The following is a 13656-nucleotide window of genomic DNA, read 5'->3' on the forward strand; positions in this document are numbered from 1 at the left end:
TTTCTGGTATCTTCAATGTTTACTGCCAGTGTACACAATTATATCAAAAACCAGACCAGTTTTGCAATCACACAGAACAAATAACTTTTATACCGCGTTTCCTCTTGGCAGGCATATACTGCATGAATAAAGAGTCTTCCTTTGAACAAAATCAAAGACTCATCAATAACAAGCTTCTAAAAGGGATAAAAATACATACAGCACTTTGTTTCAGGTACGCAAACATCGTTTTGATCTCATATAACTTATAGCTGTGGGCCTGGTTTTGTCTGAAAAGTGCCAACATACGTAACAATGCTAAATCCCCTATTCACTGGTATAATGTCACTGAAAGCAGGGTTGAAATCAGGCGGTCTGTCACCCAGTATGTGTTGACTTGCTAATAGCCCATACACATGTGGCATAAGCATTATTGTGACAAGAACAGATACATCTCTGCCACAGTTGTGTCCTTCCCACTGGTGTGGGGTGTGATCTTAGTGACAGAATAGTGTTTGTATGAATTATTACTCAGAGTATGTGTTCTTTTTCCCTGACAGTAATGTCCATCAAGGAGTTCATCGACGAACAACTAGAAAACATTCCAGTTCAGTGGGGATTGTTCCCAAGTGTACATGATGGCAGAAGTATTCCACATTGTCACTCCATCAAAGTCATGAGGATTGGGAATAGGCTTTCGTCATCTTGCTGCCAATCTCTCAGATGCTGTCAGCTGGTGCGTTCTGGATATTGTAATGTGGTTGTGGTTGTGCAGGTTGTGGTTGTAGTTGTTGTGCAAGTGTGGGGTCTGAGTGAGGCTGGTTGTAGTTGTGCCCAGGGGAGTCCTTGGCTGTGTGGGTAGTAGCGTGGCCCGCTGCTGGTGTCACATGACTCATGCACCATCACTATCACCACCACCACGCCTGCTGCCTCACTTGCATCATTGATACCCATCAAAATATCATCTTTCACTAAGGCGTGGGTGGGCCGGGATGTCTCGAGTTTTACTCCCCCTTGGAAGAGCATTGGCACCTCAGACCGCATCCGTCTTACTGCAGCTTCACGGGAATTTTCCCTCCTGTCACACTAGAACGCTCCTTGAAATCACTATCACTATCTTGCATCCACATCAGTCTTGTACTGGGCAAATGTTTCCTTTTTGCCTGGTACAGGTGAACATGAAAAAACGGCCCAGCACCAGAGTGGAAGGCTGTGGGTCATCGGGGGTTTTCATACAATTATGTTATCCGGGGCCCTTTTTCAAGTTCCCCCACTTAAAAACCAGAATTCCTTTCACACACTTTCTCACTTTTGGGCTATCATTTGGGAAAAAAACGACCCCCAATCCCGGGGGAGGAAATTTTACCCTGGCATGGTGAAAAAGGACTCAAAATGGGCCCACAATGCCTGAGTCCCAGATTTTTTCACAGGGTGCCCCCAACCACTGAGACCCATTTTTCTCTGTGGTACCAGCCCTCTCCCGCGATTTGAAGCCCTAAATTTTTTGCGTAGATCCCTAAACCGGTATCTCCCCTGCGATAATACGACCCCCGGGCAAAGGGGGTTAAAAAAATCACTATATGATCATTATCCCGTTACTATCTGTCCAAAATCTTATAAATTTTGCTTGATAGGTATAGAAAATTTTTTAAAAATTTATAGATATAATTATTCTTGGTTATAATAATTATTGTGATTTATTTGAGATTACAACGAGGGAGCTCATCAATACCACCAAAAAAGCATCATTTAGTAAACCCAAACAATCTTCAAAAAAAGAGGACCCAAAAAAGAAACCCAAAAATGGTTGTGTGACATATGTGAAGGGATTCCTACACAAAGGCGATATCTCTTACCCCATAATTTTTTTGAAGTTAATAATGAGGGAAGAATCAGACTTGAATCCTTGGGGACATACGGGAGGGGGCTTGGGAATGCTGTGGGGAAGGGTTATTTAATTGGGATGTTGGTATGTCAAAGACTGTTATTGAATAATGTTTTTTTCCCCTTTTTGGGGTCCCTTTCCCTTTGGGGGGGAAATGGCTACTATGGAAAAAATAATTACCGAAATTTCCCTGAATTAAATAAAGATTTTAGCATGTTTTTTGGGACCCCCAAACTGGGTAAGGTCTGTCTGAGGTAGTGGGCATATTTTGGGTTTAAAATTTAGGGGGTTAAAAATAAAAAGTTTAAAAAAATAAAATAAATCGTTTTTAAGATAGTGGAACCTTGGCTTATGAGTTTAATCCTTCCTGACCCTAGTACCCCATTCTTTTATTGAGTCAGTTTTCCTCATTTAAATTAATTGTTGTGATTCTTCTGTTCAAAAAAAATTTCCCTGCTCTGGGGAGGCGGGAATATGATGCTAATATCAACTCTTTGATCTATCAGATTCATCAATTGAAAATTTAAACAATATAAATAAATAGAAACCATATATACTCTAGAATGAATAAAATACATAAGTGGTGGGGCCATTCCCACCCAAGCAGCCCTTGTTTGGACAGGGGGGACCCCCCCCATCCGACCTCCCCACACCATCCCCGCTTTATGTTCAGTTCCCCTTTTTCCTATAAGCTGCTGTGTTTTTGACTTGGTTTTAACTTTTTAAATTTCTATATCTTTATCTGCCAAGCAATCGCTCCCAGTAGGTATCCCGTGTTGCTGTGCTGACTGACTGGTTTTTGCTGACTTGCTGATTTTTTTAACTGACTGAAATTTCAGACTTTGCTATTTACTTACGGAACCCGCTTGACACGCTTACTGCTTTACGACTGATTTTACGCTGGGACGGCTTGCACGACTTACGACTGACACGGCGCTTACTGCTCTCTACGACATGACTTGACTGAATATTTGCGACTTACTGAATGACAAAATTGGACTTTTTCACTGAAGAGGACCTGAAACCGTGTCTGAGAGCTTTGGTATCCCTCAGTTTATAATGCTGGGGAAAAAAGAACAGAAATCCATTACAGAATTTATCCCCAGTCCGCCGACTTCCGTACCCGAGCCTTCCATCCCCCTCAGCCCAGTGGACCCCAGCATAACTCCAACCCCTTCACAATCATCCCCCAAACTAAGCCCCCAATTTAAGGGGAAGAACTGCTATTATTTCTGTTGGTTGTAATCTTAAGGTAAAAAAAAACATAATACATCACAACAATGAACTACAATTATATATTCCTTTTAGGGGCGTATCTCTAGGGCTAAGAAAGGAATTTATAGGCGTATCAAAAGAGGCGAGGGTCATCTATGAATCAGTATATTGACATTAAGAGGGGCATTAAAAAGGGGATAAGAAAAGCTAAAAGGACTAATGAAATTAAAGTTGCTAGGATTCTAAAAATAACCAAAAGTTTTTTCCAGGTATAAACAAAAGTCAGAGATAAGATAGGTCCCTTTAAAAAAAACTATGGGCATCTTACTGAAAAGAGAATGAAATGTGCTCGATTTTAAATAATTATTTTTCTCGGTTTTCACAGGAAGACACTATAAATTCCGGGAATTAATTTTATAGTGGGGCCCGAAGAAGATAAATTATGTAACATCCAGTCACTAGTGAAAAAGGTTTGAAGCAGATAGACCGACTGAAGCAAAATGTCACCCCGGGGCCTGATGAGGTTTTTTCAAGGGTTCTAAAGGAATGCAAAAAGGAAGTCTGTGAACCATTAACTAATATTTTTTAATTTTTCTCTTCAAACAGGTGTAGGTCTGATATGTGGAAGATGGGTAATGTAATTCCTATTTTTAAAAAAGGGACAAGTCGTTACCGTCAAATTACCGCCCAATAAGCCTGACCTCAATTGTAGGCAAATTACTAGAGTCAATTATAGCTGAATTATAAGAAGTATCTCGATAAGCATAGCTTGATTAATAAAACTCAGCATGGATTCACAAGAGGCCGGTCTTGTCTAACTAATTTATTAACTTTCAGTAAAGCTTTGAGGCTGTTGACCACGATAAAGAATTTGATATTATTTGCATTTAGATTTTTAGTAAGGCATTTGATAGAGTTCCACCAAAGACTGTTGAAGAAAGTAGCAGCTCATGGCATTGTAAGAGTGTTCTCGTGATCGAATCATGGTTTCACAGACAGGAAGCAGAGAGAGTGTCCATAAATGGGTTAAATCTGAGTGGATCAGTATCATGGCGTTCCACAGGATCAGTCTTGGGTCTGCTGTTGTTTATAATATATATCAATGATCTTGATTAAGGAATTACTAGTGATATGAGCAAATTCGCTGATGACACGAAGATAGGTGGTGATAATTGATTTAAACGTAGATGTTAGGGAACTTGTGAGGATTTGTGACAAACTTACCTTGGTCAGAAAAGTGGCAGATGCAGTTCATCGTAGATAAATGCAAGGTTCTGAAGCTCGGGAGTGTCCATAACCCTAGCACTTATGTTAACAATGTAGAACTTAGCCATACAGATTATGAAAAGGACTTGGGGGTTATGGTAAGCAGCAACCTTAAACCAAGACAGCAATGCTTAAGCGTACGTAATAAGGCAAATAGATTACTGGGATTTATATCAAGAAGTGCAAGTAACAGAAGTCCAGGAGGTCATACTGCAGCTTTTATACACATCATTAGTAAGGCCTCACTTAGATTATGTAGGCCCAATTCTGGTCTCCATATTACAGAATGGACAGGAAATTCGTTAGAAAACATTCCAGCGTAGGATGACTAAATTAATATTATTAGCATTAGAAATTTCCTTATGAAGAAAGATTGAAGACTCTAAGTTACATTCACTTGTTAGATTTGAAGAATGAGGGGAGACCTGATCGAAGTGTATAAGTGGAAGATAGGTATTAATAGTATGATATTAACAAGGTTTTGAGGATATCTCCAAGAGAGAACCTGCAGTAATGGGATTTTAAATTTAGATAAGTTTAGATTTAGAGTGACATAGGGAAAGTATTGGTTTGGAAATAGGGGTTGATGAGTGGAACAGTCTACCTAGTTGCTATTGAGGCTAGGACTTTGGGTAGTTTCAAAATTTAGGTTGATAAGCACATGAGTGGAATGGTTGGATTTGAGGACTTGTACATCGGAGCTTGTTTTGGGTGGTACTTGAAAGTTGGGTTATTGTAAATGTTTGTTAGTGGGATGAATCGAAAGGACCTTTGGTTTAGCATGGGCTAACAGGTCTGCTGCAGTGTTCCTCCTTTCTTATGTTATGTTCTTATGGTACTTTTGTTTAATAAATGTATGAAAGAGAGGAAGGCACTTAGGATTGGCAGAGAGATGTATAGTCCCTTTATCTAAAGGAAAGGGACAAAAGATATTTGTAAAAATTATAGAGGAATAAGTTTATTGAGAGCATCAGGAAATGTGTACGGTAGGGTTATAATCGGGAAAGAATTAGAGGTAAGACAGAATGTAGCATCGTGATGATAAAGGAGGTTTCAGAGTGGGTAGGGATGTAGATCAAGTATTTACATTGAAGTATATATGGAACAGTATTTAGATAAAGGTAGGGAAGTTTTTATTGCATTTATGGATTTAGAAAAAGGATATGATAGGAGTGGATAGGGAGCAATGTAGATTTTGCAAGTATATGGAATAGGTGGTAAGTTAATAAACGCCGTAAAGAGTTTTTAAGTGAGGATAGTGAGGCCTGTAGGTTAGGGGTGTGTAGAAGAGAGGACTACTTCCTGGTAAAAGTAGGTCTTAGACAGGGATGTGTAATGTCACCATGGTTGTTTAATATATTTATAGATGGGGTTGTAAAAGGCGAATGCTAGGTGTTCGGGAGAGGGTGGGATTAAATTATGGGGAATCAAATTAAAATGGGAATTAATTACAGTTACTTTTATGATGATATCAGTTTATGGGAGATTCTAAAGAAAAAATTGCAAAGGTTAGTGGATGAGTTTGGGAATGTGTGGAAGGTAGAAAGCTGAAAAGTGGACATAGAAAAGAGTAAGGTGATGAGGGTATCAAATGATTTAGATAAAGAAAATTGATATCAAATTGGGGAGGAGGAGATGGAAGAAGTGAAATGTTTTCAGATACTTGGGAGTTGACGTCGGCGGATGGATTTATGAAGGATGAGGTTAAATCGCAGAATTGATGAGGGAAAAAGGTGAGTGGTATGTTGAGGCATATGTGAGTCAAAAAAATGTTATCTATGGAGTGGCAAAAGAAGGAATGTATGAGCATAGTAGGCCCAACACTCTTAGCAAGTGGGTTGGGTGGTAAATGCAGCAGCGAGGAGACGGTTGGAGGCAGAGATGTCCTGTTTAAGGTAATGTGTGGTAAATATTGAGCAGAAAAATCTGGAGTGTGGGAATGAGTGTGTGTGGAGTTAATAAAAGTATTAGTCAGGAGGGCAGAAGAGGGGTTGTTGAGGGTGGTTTGATCATTTAGAGAGAATGGACTGTGCGAGAATGACATGGAAAGCATATAAATCTATAGGAAGGAAGGCGAGGAAGGGTAATCCCTGGAAGGGCTGAGAGGGGGTAAGGGATTTCAGCAAGGGCTTGACTTCCAGCAAGCGTGCGTGAGCGTGTTGATAGGAGTGAATGGAGATGAATGATACTTGGGACCTGACGATCTGTTGGAGGTGGAGCAGGGCAATATTTAGTGAAGGGATTCAGGGAAACCGGTTATTTTCATATAAATGGACTTGAGTCCTGGAAATGGGAAGTATAATGCTCACCCTTTAAAGGAGGGTTTAGATATTGGTTTAGAGGGATATGTTGTGTATCTTTATACGTATATGCTTCTAAACTGTTGTATTTCGAGCACCTCTCCTGCAAAACAGGGGATTATGTGTGAGTGTGGTGAAAGTGTTGAATGATGATGAAAGCATTTTCTTTTTGGGGATTTTCTTTTTGGGTCACCCTGCCTCGGTGGGAGACGGCTGACTGGTTGAATGTATATATATACATACATATATATATATATTATATAATGTATATATATATAATATATAAAATATACATATATATATATTATATAATGTATATATATACATATATATATATATTATATATATAATATATATGAGTATTATATATATAATATATATATATATATATTATATAATATATATATATATATATATTTCTTATATATATATATATTATTTATATATAATATATATAAATATATATATATATATATATATATATATATATATATATATATATATTATATGATATATATATATATATATATTATATATATATATAAATATATATTTATATATAGATAGTTAATATATATATATATATATATATATAAATATATATAAATATATATATATTATATATATATATATACATTATATACATAATATATATATATATATATATATATATATATATATATATATATATATATATATATATATATATATATATCAATTTTCGCAACTAGAATCACCCATTTGTGTATAAGTAAATATGAAAGTATTCATGTGCAGTTCAAGTAATTCGTTATGAAAGGCAATCAAACACATTGAAATCATATCAAATACTGGGGCTTTAATTAACTAAAAGCATAGACATACAAAGTGAAGAGCAAACTGTTATGATTTACTAATTTAAAAGTTGCATTTTCACGAAGCAGGTGACCTATTTCAACCCATCCTCTAACTTCCTCAGTGTCTCCGAAGAAAAAACGAATGTTCCTAGAATATACCAATGGCTAGCCATCGTTACTGTTAGTTATACGGGAAATAGGTTACTATTTGTTACCTATAGATTTGCATTTCGTAACTTCCAGCCTTAACCTTTTTCCTACCTAATCCATGTGGGAGGATCGTGTGGAGGCGTGGGGTAACTTAACACACCTAACCCTCATACCTGCCGGAGCTGTCATCGAGAAAACAGCAAACATGTCTGCTCTAGGTCTCATTTGGGACTCAGAAAACATAAACACTCAACAAATACAAATTTCAGATACTTTGTTATGGGAAAAATTAAAGGAGTAAAAAACAGTTCAAAGCCTCTAAATAGAACGATTCGAAATAATATGGAATATAAAGGATCCAAGAATAACCAAGGTGGAAGATATTCTAAAAATAATAAACAATAGCTGGCTGTCAAGACTGCCAGGAAATAACAGGCTACATAAAGGAAGATCCTCATGGAAGAAATAAGCTGGTTCAATGACGATAGAGTTTAACACTTTATACTAGGATGGAATGGCACTGGCAGTTAAACGGCCCCATTTACGGTGCAGGCGATATTGAAGATCTGAGAATAAAGATAGAACTTTTACGGCCCGTATAAATCAATACACAGTTAGAAGCCATAGGAACATCAAAATTCTCTAGATTGAACGCAGTGCAACGCAGGCAGCGATATTGTTCCAAATCTGCACTTGAAATTTATCCTTACGAGAACGGGAAACACATAAGATAATATGGAATTAAGGAGAACAAAAAGGGAGTGAGATATAAACAAGAAATAATTCGGAAAAAGAAATGGATGGGATTTATACAAAAATTGATGGGAACATTAATGACTAGATTTTTATTGTGAAAGATATAAAGAGTTGAAACGCTCTTCATGCCGAATACAATGGAACCTGCGTTCTAACGTACCAGAGTTCGAACAACGTTATTCAGAAAAAATTGGACCCGGTCTTGGAACGCTTCCTTCTGGATCCGAACGCCTGATTTGTTTAAATTCAGTTGCAAAAGCTTTACGGGAAAGTCTGTCGGAAAAGTGCTTTGAAGTGACCTCTGACACTGACCTGACTCCTCAGAGACTCTGGAAGAGCCGTCCAACATCCTCCAGTGTGTGTGTTAGGCTGATGAAGCCTGGGAAATATTGCTCTTACATCGAACTTTTCACAGTTCGGGAGCACCACTTAAGAAACAGTTAAGTTCAAACACAGAGGTTCCACTGTACGTGAGACGGATTACTACATGGTTTTGAAAGGGTAAGAAAGAACACAAGTGGACTTAACAACCATACCACTATAATACAAAGGCACTCAGTGGACCAAGCTGTCACCTTGACAGCCTTGAGATCATCTTGACACCCTTGGCACTCATCTTGACACCCTTGGAACTCATATTGACACCCTTGGCACTCATCTTGACACCCTTGGCACTCATCTTGACACCCTTGGCACTCATCTTGACACCCTTGGCACTCATCTTGACACAACATTTCGCTCATAATGCACCATTTTCCAAGCCCATTGTGCAAAAAAAAAAAAAAGTTTGACAGAGTATCTTTGTATTATCTTATTTTATTGGTACTTCACCTTCCAACCAGCAGTCAAACCAGGCAAATGAAGTTTAATAAAGGGAGCCGGCAAACTAGCAAAGTCAATCCAAACGATATAAACAATATGCTCCTATCGTTTCTTTCACAATCACTTTCGCATTTTTTTAAATGTATTTTTCATTTCCCCTTCCTCTCTCTCTCTCTCTCTCTCTCTCTCTCTCTCTTTTTACACAGGGTTTGACAAGGTTGAGTTAAGGATCCTTAGCATTACTGACAAGCTATTACAAGTTAAGGATTCCCAACTTTATTGACAAGCTACCTCTCTTTCTCATTGCTCCGAGGGCAAAATCTCTAATAATAATTCGAAACAAACATTTCCCCCTTTTTTGTACAGGCAGAGATATCCTGCTTTGCAGCACACGAGTAAGTGATTGGTTCTTAACAGTGATCTATACATGGCAGTGGGCAGTGCTGCATGTATCATCAAATAGCTCAATTTATCAATCTGCGATTCACATATGCACATTGAACAATTATCAAATGCGTATCGTGAAAGATTAATGTTGAATTGTGAGCAATATAAATGCAGAAACATATATGTAGATGTATAGAGTGTTTGTTCGGAAAAATATTGCAACTGTTGAAAAGATGTATTGATATGGTTCGGATATATAAATATTCTTCTTATTTTTAGTATTTTATTTGTGTTCTGGAAGTGAAATGAGGTGCCAGAAAATACGGGTGCACAGACAAGCAGAGGTGCCACAGACAAAATGGAATGAGCTACAGATGTGATACAACAAGTGTAATAGGAAGGTACGGAAAATAAAGAGGAGCCAAAGAGCATAAAAGAGGAACGAAAGAGCATGTAAGAAGTACCAAAGAGCATATAAGAAGTGCTAAGAGCATATAAGATGTAAAAGAGCACTTAATGCCAAAGAGCATATAAAAGGTTCCACATAAAATAAAAAAATGCCACAAAGCAAACAGAAAGAGTACACCTAAAAGGAATCACAGAACGGTTGGGTTTGGAAAGCAGCCATGGGTTTGAATCCCACCGTTCCGTGATTTGTTTACATTCGTGTTATATCGATTTCCTGAGACATCACACATTGTTGTGAATCACCATCACTACTGGCTTATCGTAAGATAATCTCCTCTCCATAACACTGCATCAGAAAATTCTTTTGGGTTAACCTGGACAGTTAGTAACCATTATAACCCACAAACCAGTGTGGCCAGATCAAGTAGGCTGTGGTGGATGTGTAGGGCAGAGGGCCTCCAGCAGCAACAACCTGACTGGCTAGGTTAACACCCGACAGCCTGGCCCATGGCCGGGTTCAGAGTAGAAACACTCTTGAAACTTATCAAGGTAAAAGTACCCTTTCATCCTCTTCTCAGGAAGAGGCTCAGCAATGGCTGACCTCCAAGTACCTAATTACTTTTTATCTGTGGTATTTAATGCACAGAAGTTGATGGATAGGACTATGTGCAACACTGCGTATCTTTATTGGCAATAAAGATTCCCAAATGGTGCAGTATATGTCTATTAATCTTCCTAATTGCTATGAGAAAAGGGGCAACAGGTGAAAGGTAATAAGCTTATAATGAGAAATATGTAACAAGTTTGCAATATATTTAATTTTAAATGGCAGATTTAAAATCACTTAAGTTCGAAAAGACTAAATATTTAGGCAGGAACACCCCAGGATTATTGTTCGCGTGGGAAAGCGTTAAAGCCGCAGGGATCACACAACGCCTGGGAAATGGCAGGTAATCTGCCAGATCGAGAGGAGGGTAGCTCCAATTCATTTGATCAAGAGATCTCCACCGGTATCAAGGCACTCTTGATACCAGTGGAGTATCAAGATTGCCTTGATACTCCACATCTGGAAAAAAGGTACACAAAACACCTGAGAGAACTGTAGTGTGAGATCAAGACGAAGACGGGAGACTCACTAAACTGCCCTCAAAGTAAATTTGAGTTGGTGTGTCGATAGATGTGTCTATGAAAGATGAGGCGAATCTCAGAGAGAAAGATACGACAAAGATTAACAGCAGTCTTGAAGATTCTGTGAAAATGAAGCTTATCGGCGGATGCCAAAAAAAAGGTATGTAACAGAAGTTAATTGTGCAAACGTGTTTTATAGTGTGAGACATGGTCTCTAAATGTTGCTAGAGGCAGTGGTGATGCCTTGTTTAGAGCAATATGTTGTTAAATATTATGCAGGGTATAAGGGTAAAAATTTGATGAAGGTAAAATTGAAAGTATTTTTACTGACGCCACTAGGCACTATAGAATACCTTTTTCGGCGCTGAAAACTTCCAGCAGGTACGTTTCTTATGGGAGTGGAGGAATGAAGTGTTTTTCTTACAGAGGATATGGCATTTCCACCAGGATTGGAGTTTTCTAACTTATTTCGCCAGAATGATGCGATCCTGCAGCGACTGACACACACACACACACACACACACACACACACACACACACACACACACACACCCACACACAACACACACACACACACACACACTTTTACTGCTGGGTGGGCTCTGGCATCGTGGTGCAAGGAAACTGGACAGCGCTAAGAAATCGAACCAAAACCTCGATTGATAATCGAATGCGAGAAAACGAGGATAAGGATTTGTTCAAACGACTCGGCCGTGTAGAAAGGAAGAGGCAATATATTTTCACCAAGAGGAAGAAAAAACAATGGTAGGGGACATCTCATTAATATTTGGAAGGATAGTGAACGAGGTTTTAATGGTAGGGGCTTAAGCATGCAGCAGGCTTTGTGAGCTTGTTAGATCACAGTGGAGCGGAGACGGTGATTTTGGGATTTAACATAATGATGGAGTGTGAGTAGGTAACATTCTTGATGGAATTCGAGAAGCCAAACTTGAGTTCTCGTGGTGAATAGTACAATTTCTGAACTCCTGAAATATGTACAGTGATATTATTATTCGGAGAGTCACTGGAAATGGGAAGTTTGAGCAGTTCTGTAGGAACCAGTTCGCTCTGTTTCATATTTTCTTGTGGTTGAAAAACACTGTTGAACAACTCTGCATAGCACTTTCGTACTTTGAGTTAATTTCTCAATGATTTTCGTTGTAGTTCCATTGCTGCTTTACACTTTCTACCTCACATGCTTGTGAAGGGGGTGGAATGAATGGAAGCTTAATTCTTTCGTTTCAAATCATATCAGGTGCTTGTAAAGTTGCAGATATGAGTAGGAAGTCCAGGTAGATTCGTTGAAGGAACGACCACCTCTAGAACTTTACTGGGGACCCTCATCCTCAGAGAAGACAATAAACGTACCTCAGGAAAACTCAAGGTTCTCCCCGGAGCTGTTTGAATATTTTATTCTCCTACCACCCCTATATTTTTATGCTACATGCTGCTTTATTAATAGACAGCATAAACTGATAGAGAACACAAACATGAATACATTGGCACAATATATCAAAGGTTATGAATACTCTCAGCTCGAAGCCGGACGAGCCCAATATGCAACATGCATTTCCCTCTGAATGGCCACGCTGAGGCCTGGAACACGAAAGTGGCTGCCCTTGGGTCCCTGGTGGTGTCGATAAGTCTGGAACCCAGATCTTTAGGAAAAAGTGGCATTTTGTCCCATGATTCAAAAGGTCTCGATCCCACTGAGACAAATTGATACTGTGGCTTATATCCCTGTACATGCCTATCTTGCACTCCTGCTTGTGATCAGCAGCTCCTCCCTATCGCCCGAATAGGTAAAATTGGTCCTTTAACAAAACCTCATTCCTATAAATTTTTCCTATACCTTTAAAGAATATATTTTTTCATTTATATTACTGCAAAATAAAAAATTTTGTACCAAAAGAGCCCTAGAAAACTTACCTAACTTTATTATAACGAGAAACTTAATTTAGCCTAATACAACTAAATATATTTTAGAAGTTTACAATAATTTAATAATAAACAAACACAATGAAATACATTTTTTCGCTAGGTTCATTATGATTTTTGCGAAGTTATTGCATATACAAATTTTCGCTAGCCGGCAAAAAGAGCGTTGCTATTTAGCAAAAATCGCAAGTTTTCCCTTTCGGCCATTATATAACCTCAGTCTTCCTGAATCACGTTCCTCTTCCCAGTCACTTGAAGAGGTGGTACTTCTGTTTTATATTCATATTCACAGAATTAAAACTACCTCAAACATCCAGTTACTAGTGTTTATACTATGGTCTTAAATTATTTTTCAGAAACTTTTATCCTCTTGCACCACCGTCCACAGGATGGATATGGGTGCAAAATAAACTAGCCATTTCGGTTTGCAAAATCTATAAAATCTAATCCTCGACGTTCCAGAAACTCCTGATCGTTAACGCTTCATCAGTTTTTATTTTAAAACTTTTTCATGTGTAAAAATATTACTTTGGTTATAATTTACAGAGATTTGTGTGTGTAGGTTGTGTGTGTCTGGTGACTCTCC

This window comes from Cherax quadricarinatus, chromosome 60 (assembly GCF_038502225.1).
Source record: "Cherax quadricarinatus isolate ZL_2023a chromosome 60, ASM3850222v1, whole genome shotgun sequence".
Lineage (NCBI taxonomy): Eukaryota > Metazoa > Arthropoda > Malacostraca > Decapoda > Parastacidae > Cherax > Cherax quadricarinatus.